Source organism: Phragmites australis, chromosome 5 (assembly GCF_958298935.1).
Source record: "Phragmites australis chromosome 5, lpPhrAust1.1, whole genome shotgun sequence".
Classification (NCBI taxonomy): domain Eukaryota; kingdom Viridiplantae; phylum Streptophyta; class Magnoliopsida; order Poales; family Poaceae; genus Phragmites; species Phragmites australis.
The window spans coordinates 14,752,228-14,762,040 of NC_084925.1; positions in this window are offsets into that span (position 1 = coordinate 14,752,228).

A 9,813-nucleotide genomic window follows, 5' to 3' on the forward strand; every position below is an offset into this window, starting at 1 on the left:
TCACCCCTAGCTCCTCGACCAAGATGTGGGGGTAGATCAAGCTACCTGTCACCTTTGGTTCACCAAACAACTTCCAGACCGAGAACGTCCTGTTCGATGTGGCGGACTTCAGGACCGCTTACAACATGATCCTAGAGCGATCAGCGATGATCAAAATCCCTGGTCCCAAAGGAACCATCACTATTTTGGGCAATCCAAAGACAACCCTGTACTGCAGCAAGAGGAGCCTCGACATGGTCTGGTTGACTCCTGGGTCACAGCTCGTGAATGTCGGACCTTGTGGTCACCCTATGAAGGTCCACATCATCATCAATCCCGATGATTGACTCAAGGTAGTATGCCTTGATAACTCTGACCCATCCAAGACGGTCCAGATAGGAGTCTGCTTAGACCTCAAATAGGAACTCACGCTCATCACTTTCCTCCGGGCAAATGCAAATGTCTTTTCTTGGAGTCCGTCTGATATGCCTAGGGTCCTTAGGGACTAGATCGAGCACAAGTAGTCAGTGCGACCTGACACACGACCAGTAAAGCAAAAGTCACGTCGGTTTACACCCGACTAAAAGGAAGCACTTTGTGAGGAGATCGATACGCTCCTAAAAGCAGGCTTCATCTGAGAGGTGCATTACCCAGAGTGGCTGACTAACCCAATTATGGTCTGGGAGCCTAATGGTAAGTAGAGGATGTGTGTCAACTTCACTGACCTCAACAAGGCGTTCCCTAAGGATCTTTATCCCATGATATCGATGACATGAATACCACACCTACTCCACGTTGGACCTCCACAAAGGATATGCTTCCAGTCGGCACCCAGTCACGGCTATTGAGCCACCAAATCACAAAGACAAGATCTCAACCCGGATGACCCACTAAGCCACCATGGCAAGGTATCATCACTAGCCTCTCTTCCAGTCACTTATCGTTGTGATCACTTCGGAGCTTAAACCACTAAGGCAAGGGTCTCCGCATCCCCTTACACGTGTTTTGTTGCCGCTTCACACCAAGTCGGAGGGTCAACAAGCTTGAGCCACCAAGGCCCAAGATGCCAGCGAGTCACCAAGACTCTAAGGCGTCGACGTACCACTTGGTACAAGCTAGAATCACTTCTTGATCCCTTCTTCAAGCTGCAACACCTAGCTACACTCTCTAATCATGTGCTTAATCGCCCTAGATGATAACTTTAAGCACTTTTTGGTGGTTTGGATGTCTTCTCAAGTGTGTATGAGTTTCCTCTAGACTCCAACAGCATGCAACCCGTCAAATGACTGAGTGAAGGAGTATTTATAGCCTCAAACCCGTCAATTTGCCATTTTCCCAATGGCTTAGAAAAGCTGTTAACACTGGATGATCTGATGAGAACAGTAATACTAACACCGAATCATCCGATGTGCCTTCAAATCCATCACCAGACCTTCTGGTGAGTTATCTTGAGTCAGATCGCACCACTTCTTCTTTGTGTAAAATGCTCTGGTGCATTCATCTCTATGATCATCGGACTATCCGGTGAGTTGATCTTCATTCTTCAACACTTGCGGTCGCCTCTGCAAGAAATGCTCCGGTGTGCTCAAACCAAGCACCAGACTTTCTGTGGGTTGATCTTCAGTCTTTGTAATTGCATTCTTCTCTATTAGAAATACTCCGGTGCTATCCGGTGCAGATCACCGGACTATCCGGTGAGATTCTTAGCCTTCTCCCCTTTGTCAGAAATGCTGCAGTGAGTTTAACATATAGAACACTGAACTATCCTGTGAGGCTATCAACCTCTGTGAACAATGCTCCGGTGAGTGCAAACTTTACTGTACCAGACTATCCGGTGATGTCAATTCACCTGGGACTTCTCTAATTCAATGAAACTTTATCCCGACTGCAGTGACTTCTTGATATATTGTATCTATGAGACCTACTAATATATATTCTTGACAAACATATTAGTCTCAATGACTATGTTGTCATTAATCACCAAAATCACATACATGGCCTAATAGTGTCATTTTCGCTACAATCTCTCAATTTTTGGTGATTGATGACAACACAACCAAAACAAGTGGCAAATAATAAATGATACCAATCAAGAGCATAAAGCCTTACCACATTGTTAGGATGTATGTTCTTACCATTTAGTCCCCATTTGTTATGGCCCTCTTTTCTCCATTGCCACTATCTCCCTTGATCGATTTATGCAAGAGTTTTTCCCTCTTTGTCAACCTAGGTGCCTCATATTGCTCTTGTATATTTTTCTTCTCCCCTTTTTCAACTTTGGTATTTCTAGACATCTTGTATCTTGCTTCTTGCTTTGGTTATGAAACTTCTCCCTCTTTGTCAACAATATCAAAAAGGACTATAAATATATGTTGAACCCGAGGAAGACCGTTAGAGCACATAGGAGAGAGATTCATAAATCATGATCCAATAAAATGATACCAATTAAAAAGATATACCAATTATAAGGATATAACTCATGATACAAATTGTGAGAATAGGAGGTATTGATATCATTTAAAAAAATGAATAGGGATCATAATTCATGAAACTCACGTGAAATAATCTAAACTCCTACTTTATGTATGTATACATATAATGAGACCCACTTGTGAATACCATTTGTAGGAATGTAGCAATATATACACATATAGACAATATGTAGAGATAGAAAGTTTAAGTCATATCATGAATAGAGATAGCTTAAAAATAAAAATGAATTGACAATGATACCAAATTGAAGCATTTTAGCATTGCATACCTCTGGGGACGTGTTGATTTCTCCATAAGACTACAAAAGATACATCTGACAACACATGTTAGTCTCAAAATCACAATCCATAGAATATACCCCTCTAAATATGTGTATACACATTTTGAATACTTGCGAGACATATGCACTTGTTATTAATAACAATAGGGAGGGTACACTATGGATTGATTCATGGCACATAAAAGATATCAATTGTGAAACTAATTCCACGAAAGGGAACTACAACTAAAAAATAATGTAGGTTGTTCATAGATTAGAGACAAGTACAAGCAACCTACTATATAAAAACCTACACTAGGTATTGCAATAAATTGAAATATGCACATACAATCCTAGACAAGGAAAATATGCTAGATGCAAAAAGAAATGAACTAAATTCTAGCTACCATTTACCTCTTTTATCTTTGGATCGAGATTTGGGTACATGATGATCACGATCTTCATCAAAACGCTCAATCTTATGTACTTGGCTTCTTCAATTTAACCTTCACTTTATCTTGTGAGCTAAGTCTCCAAATCCCTATAGCCGCCTAGGGCTTCAAGTCTTCTTTGGAACCCAAACAGATTGGGGTCCATTCATGTTAGTGATGACTTCCTTGGGCACCCAAATGGATTGTTTCCACCCTCAATTCTTTCGCCCAACCATATGTGCTACCACCTTGCTATTGTTCTTCTTCTTGAGCTTATAGTGGTTTCTCTTGGTCTTAGTTTTGTAGTTGGGTTTGGTGTAGATGTTGGAGGTCTTGTTGGAGAGATTTATTATTTTCTTCTTCTCCTTGGTCTCCTTCTTGACTTGCTTACATTGAAAGAACTTATTGCCTTCTTGATGACATTTGAAGCATGTCATGGTGGACCTCTCCACAATATTTTCAATATGATTGCATGGTTATCTTGAGGAGGTTGGACGTGGTTCTTGCCCTTTAATCTTGCCAATTCATTCTTGAGCTTTTCGACTTCTTGCTTGAGCTCATCATTTTCTTATGAAATGAAATCATTAGATGGTTCTACAAAAGCATTCTCAATGCATATCTCATTGTAAGGGGGTGAGTAAGATAAATCAATAAATCATTGCAAGAAGTAGAAGCATATACATTAGGATTGAAATTAAATAGAGAGGTAAATTACTCCAAAGGGGTCTTAGATTGAGATTCAATGTACTGAAATTTTGCCTTAATCTCTTCATGCTCCTTGTTTAGTAAATTGAATTTGCCCAATAATTTCTCATAATTAGAAACAAAAGTAGCATGAATGTCATTGTGGATATTGAATTTCTTAAGCTCTTTTGATTATTTCTTAAAGGCCCTTTATTGCTCATTGATCAAATGAAGGATTTCATCATAGGCGGGAAAATCCTCATCGGATTCATCATCACTTACATCGCTATCCATACATTTAGCAATAAGGCACTTGTGTGATGACTTGCGCGATGATGACTTGCGTGACGATGACTTTGAGGAAGAGCTTCTCTTGGAGGAGTGGAAGGTAAAGCTCTCATCACTTGAGCTTAAATCTTCATCTTCATTCACCTATTTTCCTATGCTTTCAAATGCTTTGGCTCTTTCTCTTGTCTCCATCTTGCTCTTGGTCTTCTTCTCCTTCTTGATATGCTCAATTGTTTTGACCAAGTCTTTCATGGAGATTCGTTGACCAATCTTGGTATTAATCTTCTTGATATTCTTCTCCACTTAAGAGATGAGCTTGTGACTTCGGGATCCATTTTTTTATCACTTGATATGCTTTGCTCATCATCTTTATTTCTCTCTTCATCTTCATTTTCATCTCCATTATCTTCGCTTGAGCTTGACTCTTGCTCTTGCTCTTGCCTTCTCATCTTCGCTTTCATGTGTGGGCATAATGCTTGCTTGTGAGAGCAAGATTTTTTGTGTCGGATGAGGAAGATGCTTCCATCCTCATGTTCATTATCATATCATGGACGGTGATGTTGCCAAACACTTGACTTAGTGTCATCTTTTTGATGTCGTTGTTATCATAGATGATGGAGACTATCAACTAGTACTTTGGAAGAAGAGTTTGAAGTATTCTTCTCACCACTTGATCATCACTAATTGGTGTCAAACCTAGCTCATTGATCTTATTGACAAGAATATTCAAACGTGAGTACATGTCATTAGCATTTTCATAGGCAAATTGTTTGATACTATTGAGCTTAATATCAATCACATGATATTTCTCATTACGCAAAGCCTTCGTGCCTTCATATATTTCAATGAGACTATTTCAAATATCATGTGCATTGGTGAGAGAATAAACATAATTAAATACATCAACATTTAAAGATGATAAAATGATACTATTTGCCAATGCATCTAATTGTCTCTCCTTGTTGGTGATGTGAGGTCTCATTCCTTTCTAGGTGACTCTTTAAACATCTAGGTCATTGGCTTGCAAATAACAAAACATTAGAATTTTTCAACGAGAAAAATTTATGCCATCGAAATGTGGAGCGCTATAATTATCTATCAAGAGCACGAGGCTCTGATACCAATTGAGAGGAACAGTGACGTCCTTAGGGGGGTAAATTAGGACACTTAAAAACTATTCGGATATAAAATCTTTATAAGATAAACCTATCTCAAATTCTATCTAAATGTGCTCTAGGTTTATCTAGTATGTCTACTCTACCACTTAAGAGTATTGTAACCTACTCTAGTAAGGTAAATTGTAAGTAAGTAAATGCGAAAACGTAAAGGATATGCTCCCAGTCAGCACCCGGTCACGACTATTGAGCTACCAAGTTATAAAGACAAGGTCTCAACCCAAAAGAGCCACCAAGCCACAAAGGCAAGGTCTCACCACTAATATCTCTTTTGGTCACTTGCCGTCATGATCACTTTGGAACTTGAGCCACCAAGGCAAGGGTCTCTGTGTCCCTATACATGTGTCTTGCCGTTGCTCCACATAAAGTCAGAGGATCAACAAGCTTGAGCCATCAAGGCCCAAGATACCAGCGCGTCACCAAGACTCCAAGGCATCGGTGTACCACATGGAACAAGTTAGGATCACTCCTTGATCCCTTCTTCAAGCTGCAACACCTAGTTATAACTCACTCTAGGTCTATAAGTACTAAACACTCTCTAATATTATGCTTAATCACTATGGATGATCACTTTAAGCACTTTGGTGGCTTGGATGTCTTCTCAAGTGTGTATGAGCATCCTCTAGACTCCAGCAGCATGCAACCCGTCAAATGACTGAGTGAAGGAGTATTTATAGTCTCAAACCCATCAACTAGCCGTTTTCCTAATGGCTCAGAAAAACTGTTAACACTGGATGATCTGATGAGAACAGTAATATTAACATCGAATCATCCGGTGAGTACAAACTCAGAAACTAGCCGTTGGAACTCCACTCAAAGTCTTTGTGGACATCAGACATTCTGATGTGCCTTTAAATCCATTACCGGACCTTCCGGTGAGTTATCTTGAGCCAGACCACGCCACTTCTTCTCTGTGTAAAATACTCTAGTGCATTCATCTCTATGATCACCGGACTATCCGATAAGTTGATCTTCAATTTTTAGCACTTGGAGTCGCCTCTACAAGAAATGCATCGGTGGTATACTTTGGTGTGCTCAAACCAAGCACCGGATCTTCTGGTGGGTTGATCTTTAGTCTTTGCACTTGCATGCTTTCTTGCAGGAAATGCTTTGGTACTATCTAGTGCAGATAACTGGATTATCCGATGAGATCCTCAGCCTTCTCCCCTTTGTCATAAACACTCCAGTGAGTTTAACACACAAAGCACCAGACTTTCTGGTGAGGCTATCAACCTCCATGCGCAATGCTTCGGTGAGTGCAAACTCTACCGCATCGGACTATTCGCTGAGGCCAATTCACCTGGGACTTCTCTAATTCAATCAAACTTTGTCTCGGCTGCGGTAGCTTCTTGATGTATTGCATCCATGAGACCTACTAAAATAAATTCTTGACAAACATTTTAGTCCTAATGACTATGTTGTCATTAATCACCAAAATCACAATCATGACCTAATAGGGCCATTTTTTCTATAACCTCCTATCGAGATGTGATTTCCTGAGTCGACCATAAAAGTGAGATGCGTCAACGACCACTCCCCAGGGCGAAAATACGATCACTTGGGATTTAAGTGGAGCGTCCAGGCCCAACCACAACCACTCTTCATGCAACAACCACAGTCTGCTACGACAAACCACTCAGTCCATCTTATTCATGATGGAGCTTAGTAGCTACTGTCAGTATAATAGATAAGAGGTGCCCCACAAGGTGGGTCCACACCGCCAAATGCCAGCTGACAGTAGATATTTTCAAGTCCATGGACTCATCGCACGATCAGGTCGGGTCTCGTGTGAGCAGCCCCCTTGTCGCAGGGCAGGTATTCAACTAACATGTTATGATACATTTAATTCCATCCGCTCATTTATTTTCCTTCCCTAGGCACTCCCTTTTGACGAGCGAGGTCATAGGTAGGTATGGTGGAGCAGTCACTCGTCCCGTAGCATTTAATGCTACAGGATGGATTGACCGTTGAGCATGATAGCGTTTGGTGATGGGATAGGACACGCAGGACGACCAGGGCAGAGCGGGTATGCCTATCTCACATCATGATGATAGGTCTGCCGCGGGATTTGACATGGTCTATTTTTTTACTCTTTTCCTTACTATATAAAGGGAGGAGAGAGTTCAAGAAGATATAGAGAATACTTTGTAACAAGTTCACCTAATCTATAAGAAAGTACACAGTATGTAGGGCTGTTATTCCACATGAAGTCTGAACCTAGATTAATCTTTATGTTCTTGCGTTTGTTCGATACACACCCGCAATAAACATAGATCAACACGTCCATTATCCAATATACCCTGAATTCATTGTCCCGACAGCCTCCACGCAGTGACTCTCCGGCACACCCTCCCCCATGGATCGAGCCTGTTGTCGCCGGATTGACCTCATGGAGCTCTCCTTTGTCGGATCTGGCAGTGGCAGCCCTCCTTGTTCCCCTGCTGCACCTCACCTTCCACCTCCCCTTATTCCCCTTCCCCCGTGCCTCTGTTCGTAAACTGCTAGGATCCCTGCGCCCTTTTTCGTGCCTCCCCGTGGAGGGCTGGATCCAATGGGGGCTAGCTGGATCCGGGCTGCCGGACCTGCCATGGCTCCTGATGCCCTCTACCATAGGGCAAAAATGCAAAAGTAGACAACATACGTCGGTATATATGCCAAAATAGGCAACAGACTGGCGTATTTGCAAATCTAGCACTTGTATTCGGCACCTCAAAATCCGAAAATTCGATTTCAGGACCTGAAACACCAAAAAAAGACTGGCCTGGCTGTATTCGGCACCTAAGGTGCCGAATACGGCACTGCTCACCCGTATTCAGCACCCGAGGAGCCGAAAATGGTGAACAGTACCGTATTCGGCACCTCAGGTGCCAAATATGGCCTGTGCCGTGCGCTGTAAGCTTAATTCATGATTTTTTTAGTACAAAAATATTCTAAAATTCTAACATTTTCATGAGGAAACTAGAGATCACTATCAACCCGTTTTAATTAGTTTGATCCAAAAATCCTGAGCAAATATTTAATTAAAATTCTCCAAATAAGCCAACTTTTATAAATTCCAGCAATATATAATGCCTCAAATAAATTCTCAAAAATCTAGAAAAAATCACTAATATTCTTCTCATGTGGTGTACTAATTCATAAAAATGTTTTCAACCCTATGTTATTTGGTGAAAAAGTGAATTCCTTTGTAATGCTCCATTTATATGCATTTTTATCATTTGTTGTGATATTCTCTTGTTAATTCAATTTGAATAAAAATAATTTAACATGCACAAAACTTGGGTTCTCATATTAATATTAATCCTTTGTAATACTCCATTTATATGTATTTTTTATTATTTCATATTAATATTAAATCTTGTTGGAAAGAATTCTGCAAGGTAATTTTGTAGTGAATTAACGTTGGGAGGATACAAATTTTAATTTATCGGACATTAATAATTGTGAAGAACAATTATCATATAACCCAGTATAGAGATTACATACGCTGATAAACCTTACATTTGATACGAGGTTTTTCGTCAGTACGTGAATGGACACTGACCATAAAGAGATGACGGCAACAAATATTGGCATATACGGTATACCTAATGACTAACTTAATATTGTGCCGTTGCTAAACCTAAGGTGCCTTAGGGAATGAAAATAGGCTGGGTTACAAAAAATGGCCTCTACTGAGTGCACCTGGGATATTTGCCCTTCCTCAGAGCACCGAGGCCCGAAGCCTTAGCGCGACGGGCCCTCTCCCGCTTCCTTTCCCTCTCATCCTTGCGAGCTTCAGCCTCGGCGCGCTCCTCTGTTGCCTTCCTCATGTGCTCCTCCTCCTGACGCTTAAGCCGTAGTTCCTCCTACTGTTGCTCGTACTCTCAGCGTTCGTACACTTCCCTCCTCCACCGCATGCTCATTTGGACCCACTGCTTCTGGTCGTCACTTTGCTCCATATCTAGCCATTCCATGAAGTCACATAGAGAGGAGACTAGACAAATGAAAGAAGATGATAGATTAGTAAGACAGTGCATGAAATCATATGGAAAATGCCACATGAGTGATGTATGTTGCTATACCCGTGGGTACTCGTACGGTCCATATCGAGACTTATCATACTGGTAGTTGGCACATATAAAGAAACGTAGACCATAGGTGTAGGAGATATCTTGGGATTCGTGAAGCCTACAAGGGTCGTCATAGAAGCACATCGGTGGTTTGACGCCCTAGGGATGAAAATTCCCTAATGTTTCTTGGGTGGACTTAGTGGAGTTGAGTAAGACATTGCAGTTGAGAGACTTGAGGAAGGACTGGTCTATAAATGGATGAGGGTGGGGTTATTTATGGCGACTGGGGGCTGGTGCATGGATTGAGTGCTTGGGCATGGCTGGAGGCTGGAGCATAGGATTTCCTGTGAAAGCTGGAAAAGTTTTGGCACTGATGCTTTGCAGAGATTCCCTACAAAACCTATTGCTTGGTGTGGTCATTTTTTATTCTGCAAATGTTCAGCATGAGTTAT